Here is a 12,984-nt window from a genome sequence, read left to right on the forward strand (position 1 = left end):
ATAATTTTGTGTTAGAATCTGACCGAATATCATGTGGGACAAAGTTGTATAGTTTGCCTAGACTGAGTCCCTGTCATGATTATTTTATGTAATTGTTAAGTGCATTCTTAATTTGGCATTTGTTTGGTTTACTTAGGATACTGATTATTATTTTGAATTGAGAGTACTTTTTGAAAGTTTTTTGAATTCTAATCAGTTTATTTATTTTAATGTTAGATGCTGAATAGCTGTGAGTGGTTTGTGCAAATTTATCTGTGCTACTTTATATGCTTGTATATAAATCATGTTTCTGTATGTCTGTCAATACTGATTAAACATAAAACAGGTTTGGAAGTAGAAGGGACTGCTGCCAACAAAATTGCTACTGTTAACTAGCTTTCCTATATGTTTTGGTTTTGACATAGTCAATATGTTGATCAAAATTTAGGTTATGATCTATAATGACTCCTAAAAGTTTAGTGAAAGATATTTATTCTGTTGTAATGCCTTGATTAAATGTGATTTTAAAATATGCATTATTTTTATGTGAAGATTCTATGCTAAACAAAAGCAACTGTTTAGCATTTAGCAACAGTTTTGGTTCTTTAATCCATGCGTCAATGTTATATATTAATATATTCAAGTTGTTATGTATTAACGTCAATAACTGAATATTACCAGCATATTTAAAATAATGTTATACTGCTGAAATATTCTGAACTACTGAAATATGGTAAAAAATATCTTAAAGTATTACATACTTACATTAACATAACTACTCCAGAAATATTACAAGATGTTACCTTGATGAAATCTTTTGGAACAAATGCAATTTCTATTACTTGAAATGTACTGCAGTAATATTAAACCATTAAACATTGTATTTTTCTTTCAGTGCTACCAATACCTGCACTGTAAATGTATCACATAACTAAATTATTTTCCTCTTTTGTATGGGTCAAGAGAGGAAAAGATAGAAGTATCTTCTCATTAAGGATGCGGTGTTCCTGTATACACTAAAAAAGATATTAATAATACTATGGGAGAAAATACAACAATGGCTGAACTGCTCCACAAAAATGGGGGCTTTAATTAACAGCATTTACAACAGTTTAAAGGACCTTTGCTATAGGTGCTTGTACCCTGGTTTGTACTGCAGGGAGCATTATAAGAACTGAAAAAAAAAAAGTATGTCTTCTTCATCTACAAGCCAATATCCCATCACTGTGACAAAATTTAATAAGGATTACAAAGTAGGACTTATTCTTCAAACACCCACCAATGTGAAGGCATTTCCAAGATGGGCTGGATTCAATTGCCTCAAAATAAATGCCACAAATGCAGTTAAGTCCACATCAGTAAAAGACCCAATTCTTCAATATACTACATACATTTCTCATACATAAAGAATAACAATGAGGCCTACGAATCCTTGTGGAGGATTACCTGTCCTTTGATAATGATGCCCAAAGTCCAGTCATCACCTCCCTGTCCCCCATTTTTGTACATTGGGTCAAGATGTCACATCAACAGAGACCATCATCTAGAGCCAATGTTTGCAACCTTCAATCCTATCTGATCCTAATAACAAAGGGCATTTCATACAGAATCAGTGTCTTATTTCCACTGTACTCATTTCTCTCAGCCCCATTATTAAATACAATGCACCTTTTGAAATAAGTTTATTGAAACATATCACTGAATAAGAAAGACCTCAGAGGGTCCTAACCAAAAATAAAATCAAAGGCCACAAATCCCTTTCTTATCTTGGTTCCTATAAATTCCTCTACAATAACTGCATGTGGACTTTTTGATGATGTAAGACCCCCATGCGCCTCTACATGCTATGTCTTCACAGAAGCAAGGGGTCCTTAAGCACCCCATACAAAGGACTTAAGCTCTATCAATAAATTAATACAGCATGATGGCACTATAGGTTTGTATCATGGTGTATACCCCCGCCATGGAATAAACTATATCTGTATGCTACGCAGAGTAGTACCCTAGCTTCATTCAAGACCAACCTAGAAATCTGGATGGGAACTCACAAAGTCCCCTGATCCTATCTTGCTTAACATTAGGAGTAAATTATTGATGTTGGGTGTTCCAGTTAGACTGTTAATGGTCTGGCAACTAACTGCCTAGGACAATATCTGTCTATCCACCTATGCTTTCATGAAAAAATGTATGTTATATTTTAGTATAAATAATAAGCAAGTCTATGCAACAAGCATGATGCTCCTGTTAAAGTTAGACATGTTTTGGGGTACGTACTTCATTGCATATATAAAATAAACCTTTTCAAAGGTTTACCACCATTAGCTATACATGATTTACTATATAAATACACTCTATTATGAAAAATAAGAAAATGCTCCTCTTTCTGACCATGTTATGATTTTATTGCTCAGATATTAGCGGTATTGTTGCCACCTTTTCAAATGCCCAAAGTGTGATATGTTTATTAACACCCAAAATTTTGTTTGACAAATCATACCCACAAGTACAAAGAAACAGACTTCCCTACTTTTGCTAAAATAAAAGCTTAGGACCGTATACTTTGAGTTGTTTCAAATGTTAATACAATATTAAAGTGTTTCAAGATACAAATTAAGTTGTTTATCCAAGAGTGAAGCTAGGCATACTTTTTGTATGCTACTGAGTACATTTTTTTCTGAGCAACACTTCAACATGGCTTTTTTCAGGTCATATTAAGTCTACAACTGTCTAAGTGAATGCTTTTAACAACTGGTTCAATATTGCTAAACTAAAAACAATATTTTAATAGTTTTAGGGAGAACAGCTGAAAATGTTACTTGTATTTATTAAGAGCATGAGGGCAGCATTTTGGTCTAATAACAGGTCATCTGGAGATTTTGGGTCTATCTTGAAGCAGGGAGCCAGTGTTGGGGATAAGTAGGCATGGTAGCCCCATTCAGTAAGTAGCCCTGTCAGCACAAGTAGGGGGCATGCATGTATGCATGTATGTGCAGACAAGATTTAGGCAGCATTTGCTGTATGCAATTGTTCACACCACCACTACCAGTAGAAGAATTAGCCCATAACATGGAAAAAATCATTTCACTGTTATGATCCTGGCAAGAGCACAAAGCACCCTCATGGCTGCCTGGATGTTGGACCCTTTCTTGGACAGGATGATGTCTGGAAACCTTGCTGTTCACCTGTGCAGGGGCAAAAATCATTCAAAAAAGTGATAGTCAACTGGAAAGGAGGATGTTCTGTGTTTACTGTGCTGAATAAGTGCTACAGTTGATAATTGGGGTTAAAAACAGGATTTAATGATGTGGAAAAGTTGATGGGAGGGTAGGGTAGGTGAGTCATTTGAGGAAACAGATACCAGGGAGCATTGATATTAAAGAAGATAGGGCAGAAGGAGTGAGAAGAACTTTGAAGATGGTCATTGAACTGACATACACAAGGTAAGTGAGAACAGATGGGCTGGATAGTAGGGAAGTTAGGTGGCTTTTAAGGGCACTTGGAAGAGGTATAGAACTATCGTCTATGAGACATAAGGTGTAGCAGTGTGACACATCTCTTTCTGTCTCATAGTTAAAAAAAGAAAAGAAAATGATTTTAAAAATAATATGTGCATATACAGTAATAGAAAACAAACCATAGCAACATTTTCATAATTATTTTCATGTAGTATGCATACATGTTTTCTTTTTAAGAATTTGTATGCACTCCAACATTACATAATTGCTAAGTTCCTGTCTTCCCTTCAGTTTCACTCCTCCCCTCCTGAATATTACTTTGCACGTATTGTTCCAACACATTCCATTTATTTTCCTATTAATAGGTTCATAGGTAAGTACTAGGCTAGCTGCCCTATAGGGTCATTTTAAGCCTAGCCAATTTCCCATTTTGTGCTTGAATTAACCTATCCCATTTGGTTAGAGATTGACCTTACTCATCCCATGGTCGATAATTATATATTACCCCTAATAAGAAGAACTGGATCCATACATTCAAGTCACTCTTGAATATGGATGGAGATGGCCTTTGTTTTATGTACATGGAAACTCTCTGCAAGATATACCTGTCCCTCTAAACCATTCTGTTAAAGTTGTAGAAAAGATTTAGATCCCTAGACCAAGCTTTTTTGATACCATTTGACTTGCTGATGTACAGTAAACCCATCAGTATTTGGTCAGAGGATGCCTTCTATGCCACACACATGTCACCTCTTAGAAGTCTGTAGGATAACAAGTATAGCAACACTGCTTTGAGTCAGTCCATGTAGGACATTTTGTTTTGGCCTTGTAAGACATCTCTGTGGGAGTTCCAGTTGTTGCATGTGTATGGACAGATACAGGCCAAAGAAAGCATTATATTAAATGACTGGCCTTATGAGGGCTGAGTAAATGGTGACAATGCCATCCCTAGATCTAGACACAATCCCTTTGTTTATAAACTGTGCAATATCAGAGGATTTTCTTACAACAATGGACACATGTTGGTCAAAATTTAGGCCACTGTCCACATAAGATCACAAATCCTGAACAACTAGGTCAACTCTTAGGGACATATGATCAATATGTTAGTTTCCTGGGATAGATGACTTCCTAAGGGATAAAATAATGCATTTTTTGTCATTCATTCCATGATTTTAGAAGCAGTCATTTATTTGGGATGAACCTTCCTGCAAGATAGCTAAGTAATTTGGGTATTCAGTGACTGTTCCTTCCATGCAGTCATCTGCAAACTTAGTCAGCCAGAGCCCTTTGGTATAAGCTTTTACTTCAGAAAAGTAGATGCCAAACAGGAGAGGTCCCAGCACAAAACCCTGGGGAACTTCACTGGTGAACGGTCTCATTGTGGAGATTTGATTTCCTGCATCTTATTTGTGAACCTGTTGACAATTGAGTGGGTGACATAGGGTTTATTCCTAGTTTCTTTAGCTTTTCTACTATGCCAGAGAAGCAAATTGTGTCAAAAGCTTTTTCCAGATCGAGGTATGTGGTGTGTAATATTTTGCCTTCATCCATTGCTTTGGTTACATTTTCAAAAAAATTCACCAGACTAAGTAAGCATGACCTGCCCTGGATGAATCCAAACTGAGATGGGTCCCAGTATTTGGAATTTCTTTATGTCCTGATTGATTAGTTCTACGATAAGTCTTTCCATAGCTTTGCATATTAAGCTGGTCAGACTTATGAGTCCGTAATTGCCTGGGTCTGTGGAAGTCCTCTCTTATGCAGGGGAATAGGTGTAGTTGTTCTCCATTTGCTTTTATTCAGTGCCCTACAGAGTACTATGGGATGATATGTGCCTTGATTTCAGAACAATGTCATATCCAGTCGTCTTTGAATATCTGTCTAGACCACATATCTGGGGAAGCAAATACACTAAATGATACTTTGATGCTGAACATAAATACTGATAAATATTAATATAAGAAAAAATTAGAGACACTTACAACATATATCATGTACCAGACCTATGGAGAATGTTCCTCATGGAAGTAAAACAAAATATGTCAGTTGCTACCTTAAAAATCACCCTGACACATACACGGATCATGCTATTCATCAAACAAAACAAACAATTCAAAAGACAAATAAAGTCTACCAAAGCCAAATTTGAGATAAGTTTGGCTTCTCAGGCCAAGAATAACCACAAGGCATTCTTTAGCTATGTCTGCAACCACAAAGGTAATACACAATTGTGTGCAGAGCTCACTGCAAATGAAGTCACTTATACTGAGATAGAAGATATAGAAAACCTTTCTTGCTGACAAATTCAGATCCAACTTTACCCCATCTCTTCCCATAAACATTCCGTCAGAAAATACCATCAAATATAAGTCCCCCTGTTATTACTAGGGAACAGGTCCTTAATCTTCTCTCTAATGCATCAATAGGACCAGACAATATCCCAAGATTCCTACTAAATAGCATGAAACATGATCTGTCAGGCCCTCTGTAGTTGCTATTTAACTGTAGCCTAAAAATAGGCATTGTGCCTCATGAATGGAGAGTAGCATCAGTCATCCCCTCTGTAGAAAAGTGAGCCATCTACATATCCTGGAAACTACAGACCCATAAGTCTCACTAGTCTCATGTGCAAGCCATCAAAAGAATTATCATGGAAATAATCAATAATGACATAGGAAACCTCTGGACAAAACCCAGTTTGGTTTCATCAAGATCAGGTCGTGTCTACTCAACCTGGTTGACTTCTTTGAGAAGGTCACCAAGGGAATGGATAAGGGCAAAATGGTTCAAACTGCCTACCTTGACCTGGCCAAGGTAATTGACACAATCCACCACTTGGGCATTGTTGACAAACTTAAGAGATTAGGTACAATCCCTTATGTCACCCAGTCAATAGCCAGCTGGCTCACAGACAGGATCCAGGAAGTTAGAACTGGGGAGTCCACCTCTACAAAGAGGCCACCCACAAGTGGAGTCCCTCAGGGATCAGTCCTGGGACCTCTCCTTTTTGGCATTTACTTCACTGAAGTCAAGACCAATGTCAGTGGCCTCTGCCTGACTAAATCTGCAGATGATTCCAAATTAGGATCTGTTATTGAATCACCCATTGACACAAATGTTCTCCAGGAAGGTCTGACACAGACAGACAACTGGTTCCAGAGCCATGGGCTAAAACTAAATGCCAAGGAACACATAATATTATCCCTTGGGAAGTCATCCACCCCGGTAACTATCATACTGACAATACACCCCTAAGAGTTGACCCAATAGTCAGGGGCTTGGGGACACATGTAGACAGTAATCTAGGCTTTGACCATCATATGTCTACAATAGTGATGAAATAATTATATGTTGCATAACTTATAAACAAAGGTATGAATTCTAGGTGCAAGTAAGTCTTTTTTCCACTGTATTTTACATTCATCAGACCTATCACTGAGCGCAATTCTCCCTTTGGTATGTACTTAACCAGGCATATCCAACAATTGGAACATCTACTGAAGTTCCTCATTAAAAGAATATAGGGAGTAAGCAGCATGTCCTCTGCAAACTACCTCAAGGTCCTATCCCTTTATTCTGTGTCCTACAGGTTGTTGAGGGGAGATCTATGCCTGGCATACAAGGCATTATCAGACCGCACTCTGATAAACCTCCTCCATATCTGTAAAACAAACAGCACCATAATTACCCATTTTAAAGATTTAAACCTTGCCAGTTATATAAATAGGACCTGTTGGAGAGATAGGTATGCATCCCAGAGACTACCCCTTCTCTGGAACAAGCTCCCCATCCATGTGAAGCACACTTCTTCCCTAACCCAATTCAAGTGCAATTTCGACAACTGGATGGAAAACAGGAAATTCATCCCTGGTTAGGCACTTATATCTTTGATGGACACAGGCAGGCTCTAAATGGTCCATCTCCCAGCCCCCGGCTTGTAAATGTTTCACCTCCTAAGCCCCTGCTTGGACTTATCAAGGGTACTAGAACTTGTCAGAGATTTGGGATGCATGGCTAAGGCTTAAAAAAGCCCTTGTGAGCATTAGTCCAATAAACATGTATGAACCTATGAACCTGTGATAGCATCGACAGGAGTGATACTGAATTCCATGCAGTGGGGAAGTTAGGACTATCCGAAGGGAGGCAGTTCTGTAGCTACAGTGATGCTGTTCTAACCAGGAGTCCTACAGGTTCAGAGCCATGTGCCCATCGGATGTTACTTCAACTGGTATTTAAAGTCTTTTCAAACTTCAGAGTGTTAAGTGGAGTAAGATGGTGTTCCCGCAATTAGTAACACAATGTGAATTAAGGGATTATCCCACATTGATGTTGGGATTGGTTATAGAGAGTAGAGATTTATCAATGGAATGTAAATGCCTGTTTGGAGAGTAGGGCTGGATAATTGGTTTTATTTGTTTATTTATTTTTGTATTTTTCATTATTTATCCTTTGTTGAGACACTAGTATTTAGGGATGGGAATTTTGCAAGGTTGTGTAGTAGTTTGAAGGTCGTAACTAACAATTTAGCTGTTTTCATGTGAGGCAGTGATGGTATCTACAGTGTTGATTGGTTGCATACTTTATCACTTTATTATGGCATTATTACATTTTAGCTGATGGTGATGAGTTTAGATTGTTAAGTATGGGAGAGGCATAAAGCAGAGTGAAGAGCAGATAATATGTGGTTGTGTAGCACCTGGCTGTGTCAATAAGGTTTTGCTCTGTAAATACAGCCCAGTTTGTGGTGCATTTTTATGGCTTGGTGGAGCTGAAGGTCAGATTTTATGTGGTTGTGTATAATAGGTTCATAGGTTCATAGGTTCATAGGTTTATACTAGGCTATCTGCCCCAAGGCATTTATAAGCCTAGCCCGAATTTTTGTGGCTTATGCCACCTCTTATATGAAAAAATACTGTACCCATTAGTTTGTTGTGCCTCTGTCCAGCAGTGACACAGAGATGATTCCCGGGGTAAACCTACGATCTCCCATCCACAGGTCAAGATTTCTCTTGAACAGAGCCAGCGAGGTGCTCTGCCTCACATGGACCGGGACTCTATTCCACAGCATAGGGAGTCTCTGAGTGATAAATCTATCCCTCCAGCACGTCCTATTTATATCCGTGCTAAGGTTTAAGTCGCTTGCTCTAGTGGTTTTGGTGGATTTGGATTTTTTGAGGTGGAGCATGTCCATTAATTCCGGGTTGGACATGGCCTTGTATGTCAGGCACATGTCACCTCTGAGCAGACGGTATGCGACTGAATAGAGCTGGAGTTTCTTCAATCTGGCAGCATATGACAGATTTTGGAGTCCCTTTATCCTTTTGGTGAGAAACTTTTGGGGTCTCTCCAACTGCTGCAGATGTCGGGCGAGATACATCCCGAATGGGGCATTGTACTCGATCATTGGTCTGATAAGTGAAGAGTACAGGGGAACAATGACCTCACTAGATCTGGATGTGAATCCCTTCATTATCAGCTGGGCAATGTAGAAGGTCTTTCTAACCACTTTAGCAACGTGAGTGTCAAAAGAAAGGCCACTGTCAACCTGGGTCCCCAGGTCCCTGATAACCTCTTCTGTGCTTAGTGGATTGCCACCTGTATGGTAGCTTGGGGTTACCTTGTTTTTCCCGAAGGGTATGACTATACATTTTTTGGCGTTTAACTTCAGGCCATGGCTCTGGCACCAGCTATCTGTTTCCATGAGTCCCTTCTGAAGGATATCTGTGTCCGATGCACTTTCCACTATGGCCCAGTTTGCAGTCGCCTGCAAACTTTGTCAGCCAAAGACCTCCCATGTTGGCCTGTACTTCTGAGAAGTAGATGCCGAACAATAGGGGCCAAGGACCGAGCCCTGTGGGACACCACTTGTGACCGGCTTGGAGTCTGACATAGCGCCAGCAACTCTAACCCTGTGGGTTCTGTCCTTAAGCCAGTTTGCAACCCATCTTGTGACATATGGGTTTACATTTAAGCTGGTAAGTTTTTCTACAATACCCGAGTGGGGTATTGTGTCGAAAGCCTTTGCAAGGTCAAGGTAGGCTGTATGGACTGCCTTTCCCTCATCAATGGCCTTGGTGACTGTTTCGAAGAAGTCGACCAAGTTCAAAAGGCATGATCTTCCCTTGACGAAGCCAAACTGGGTCGGGTCCAATGTCTGCAAGTCCCCTATATCTTTGTTTATGAGCTCCATTATGATCCTCTCCATAGCTTTGCAGACTAGACTTGTTAAGCTTATGGGGCGGAAATTACCAGGGTCCATAGAGGCACCACCTTTGTGGAGTGGGACCACAGTTGCTGTACGCCACTCCTTGGGCACGTATCCTGTGGTAAGGCTGAGATTAAACAGCTGCCTTATGTGCGGGTTTAATTCCTCATTTAGCTCGTGTAGCACACAGCCGGGGACACCATCCGGTCCCATTGATGCTGTGTTTGTAGCTTTAGAGAGAGCAGCTTTCACCTGCGCATTTGAGATGTAAGGGAGGCTACACTCCGCTGGGATAGTTATCTCTCCTTTAGGGGGGGAGAGGGGGGTGAAGTTTGCACTGAACCTGTCTGCCAGTATGTTGGCAATGTCTGTGGGTTCACTGATTTTTGTATCATTTTGGACTAATTCTGAGCATATCTGGGAGTTTCCACCCAGGTTCCTAACATAGCTGAAAAAGGCCTTATGATTGTCCTTTGAATCCATGGCAATTTTTCTCTCAAAATTGGCCTTAGTTGATTTTATGAGTGCTCGTATTTTTTTACTAATAATGATCAGGGGTGACTTCCTTTTATAGATTTTGTTCTATCATGTAATAGCTTTCTCCTCTTATTGTAAAGTTTGTTAATGGCTGGGGTCCACCAGACTGGATGTTTGCCCTTTGTGGAAAAAGTCTTGGTTTTATTTGGGATTGCCTGATCCATGCAGTCCTGGAGGTGTTCATAGAAGGCATTTGTAAGGGCTTCCGCAGCTTGGGTTGTGGTTTCCACTGTCTCAGGGGCCTTGAAGGATACCACACCAGTCTTGAGTAGTGTGAAGTTTGCTTTAGAGAAGTTCTTCACTGTGGTCTTTTTTGTTTGGGGTGGGGGCGGGATGTGGATTTCCAGTGAGATTAGTTTATGATCAGATCTCACCAATGAGGGATATACTTCCAGTGTGGAGCATTTTGTCCCCATGTTTGTGATAATGAGATCTAGTATATTTTCTCCTCTCATGGGAACAGTGACTAGCTGTTCCATAGCATTTGAATTTATGAACTCCAGGAACCGTTGGGCTAGAAAGTTAGGGCTTGAGTAATGTTCCCAGTCTATATTCGGGTAGTTGAAGTCACCCAATATGATGGTGTTTGGCGATACATTTATACCCTCCAGTGTCTTCAGGAAGGCTGTGTGGTGTTCCTGAGTTTGAGAGTGTGGCCTGTAGCATGCTACAATTTGTAGAGCAGTTTTGCCTATGGTTAGTTGCACCTGGATGGTTTCCGAAGCTTCGTGCGTTGCCACCAACCTGGAGGTGTGGGTATCCTTTATGAATATGGATACACCCCCTCCTTTTGTGGTGTGGTCCGGGTTTTGGGGCCGGAATGCATGATATGAGGTAAAACCTAATAGTGCCGGGGTGCTCTCAGGAGCCTTGAACCAGGTTTCAGTTACAGTACAGACATCGATGTTCTCCATACTGAGAAGGGCCTCAAGTGCGTGCATTTTGAGATTTAGACTTCTGGCATTGAGCAGCATTACCCCATCACACCTAACCATTTGGTATGACACCCTAGTTCTATTTTAGTTTTATTAGATGATATAATGTTAAAGTTATTCTTTTGGGAGGAAAGAGAGTCAGAATGAATAGTAATAGATCTGATGCTGTCTGTTTCATCCATTCCTCAAAGTATAGGTCTTCAGATCTGACCTCAGATCCATCTTTGGCCACTCAAGACTCTGGATCTCAAGTTCAGTCTCATCCTCTTAACCATAACCCCCTGCAAAGCCCAACATTACCTCAAATCTCTTTTGCCACTCCTTTGATACAGACTTGGATCTCCTTTGCTCAGACATGGGTTATGTTGTGAGAAAACCTTTTTTCCTTGATACACCAGTTTCATTTTTCTAAATAAGTATCTTTTGGTACTTTCATATCTTTACTATAATTATACCCTTACCTCCTCTTTCATAGTTTTGGTATAGTTATTTATTTGATTCCTTGCTCCTTTGGTGCCATCTTTGTTTAAAAAAAAAAAGAACATTTATATATCTATATATTTCTGTAGTAATAACATTCTACTCTTTAGCATTGCTGTTTTTGGCATTGTTTTGTCATTGTTGTTGTGGTTGTTGTTACTATGGCTAATAAACTTTCAGGTTTTAAAAGGTGTGTGATCTGTGGCCATAAGATACCAAATTTAGACATCAACTCAAAATGTGTGTACTGCCTCGGGGTTGCTCACTAATATGAGCAGTGTGCTATCTGCACTGCCTTTGGCACCCAAGATGTGGAGAGAAATAACATAAATAAATATTTTTAAGGAAGAGATTCAGGAGAATCATCCAAGACTGTATCAGTTGATTCTGGAGCTTTCTCTTCTTCCAAAAAGTCCTAGGACAAGTGTTAAGGGGATCAAGTCATGGGGCCTAAAGAAAAGACCAAGAAGCAGAGAAAGGGCTCTCCTGATTGGTCTTTGTCTGCTCTAAGCACTTCAGCCCATCTAAACCTTAGGATACAGAGCTATTTTCTGAGATGATCCTGACCAAATCAAAAAGTCCCCCCTCTCCTGGAGCCATGTTTTTCCCTGGAGCAAATCTCTCATCAGCTCCAATCGCCATTTCTTCAGGAAAGGAATAGTCAAGACCTCCATCCACAGGTTCTTCCCTGCAGTTGGTCCGGTTACCCAAGAGCCTCTCTGAAGCAGATGTGGATCGGATGATGTGGAAATTGTTCAGGAACCAGATTCAATTGAGGGTCGTCCAGGCTCCGGCCACTGCTGAATCTAGGAGTTACGTTTCTTACCCTCATCCTATAGTGGTTCCAATCCTGATCTGTTTCTCAGATTTGGGACTTATGTATCTGAGCATTTCCCAGGGCTTGTCCACAATGGATCCAAAGATTTGTCTATCTCCTACTATAGTGCCATCGCTGACCTGAATAGCTCCAATCTCATCAGAGCCAGAATGATCTTGGGGCCAAGCTGTCAGCACCGAATCTGGGAGAGAAGGTTTGACTCCAAAGTTTTCAGAGACATCCCAACATCTCAGAGCTTCAGAACCTAGCCAAGTGGAAATCCAGGATTTGTCTGGAGAGGTTGCTTCAGATTCCACCAGATGAATTTCATGATTTTCTTCAGCTTCAGCATTCAAGGCTGCTGAGAGCATACTCTCCTGATCAGATGAGTGGATTTCTCTTTCTCACTCAGTTCCACCCATTCCCCAAAAAATGTTCCTGGGTCCTGATCCTTCTTCTCCAGTGTACGTAAGACAGCTGGACCTTTTGAGTCTCGAGATAGTCCCTATAGGGGACTCACAAATCTCTTCTGAGTCCTGTCCAGAACATTCCATTGGACAGGTCCTTCAAAAA

Source organism: Protopterus annectens, chromosome 1.part1, assembly GCF_019279795.1.
Source record: "Protopterus annectens isolate FY-2018-M chromosome 1.part1, PAN1.0, whole genome shotgun sequence".
Classification (NCBI taxonomy): Eukaryota; Metazoa; Chordata; order Ceratodontiformes; family Protopteridae; genus Protopterus; species Protopterus annectens.